This window comes from Sinocyclocheilus rhinocerous, unplaced genomic scaffold (genome assembly GCF_001515625.1).
Source record: "Sinocyclocheilus rhinocerous isolate Xijiao unplaced genomic scaffold, SAMN03320098_v1.1 scaffold881, whole genome shotgun sequence".
In the NCBI taxonomy this organism is placed as follows: Eukaryota; Metazoa; Chordata; class Actinopteri; order Cypriniformes; family Cyprinidae; genus Sinocyclocheilus; species Sinocyclocheilus rhinocerous.
Window position 1 is genome coordinate 438,671 of NW_015624586.1, and position 750 is coordinate 439,420.

The following is a 750-nucleotide window of genomic DNA, read 5'->3' on the forward strand; positions in this document are numbered from 1 at the left end:
AATGCACTCAGTTCGGTTTGACCCAGAAGAGATATATACAAATTTCAGAAAAAATCATTGTTTTTTTTTTGTAAAGATAGGAAACTTTGCAAATGCTTTAAGACCCTCAAAAATTTACATCATTGTATTTTCAGATTTTTAAAATTTTATTCTTTTAAGAGATATAACTATTTTCAAAAAAATGTTCGTGTCAGAGTCATTTTTGACACAGGTATGTGCGGAGTATCATCAGGCTTAAACTCTTTTGTAAAATGATCTAGGAAGTTATATTAGTGTCAAAAAGCTTCTGTAAATTATATTTCCCCTTTTCTCCGTATCTCAGATAGTTTCGGGACTGAATTTTGTCGATAAACATGAATGTGCCTATTGACCAACCACTGCGCCGTGAAAAATGTATCAATTTTTCAGTGAAACTTTATGCAAGTAAAATGAATTCATTTTGTTTGAAAAATAAGTCATATTTATGTTGTTTTGTTAGAAATAAATATGTAGGTTTCAGAAATGTGGACTATTTTTGAACACTCATTATTAGAGAGCTATAAATTTATGTTTATATTAATTTAATATGAATTTTCATTCATTCCAATGGGGTTACATGTTCATATAAAATTCATACACTAACACGTTCAAATAAAATTTCTCATCAATATCAAGTATATATATATATATATATATATATCGATCTACAGTATATCTGTCACGGTTATGTTCTGTTTTGGTTCTATCTATCTATCTATCTATCTATCTATC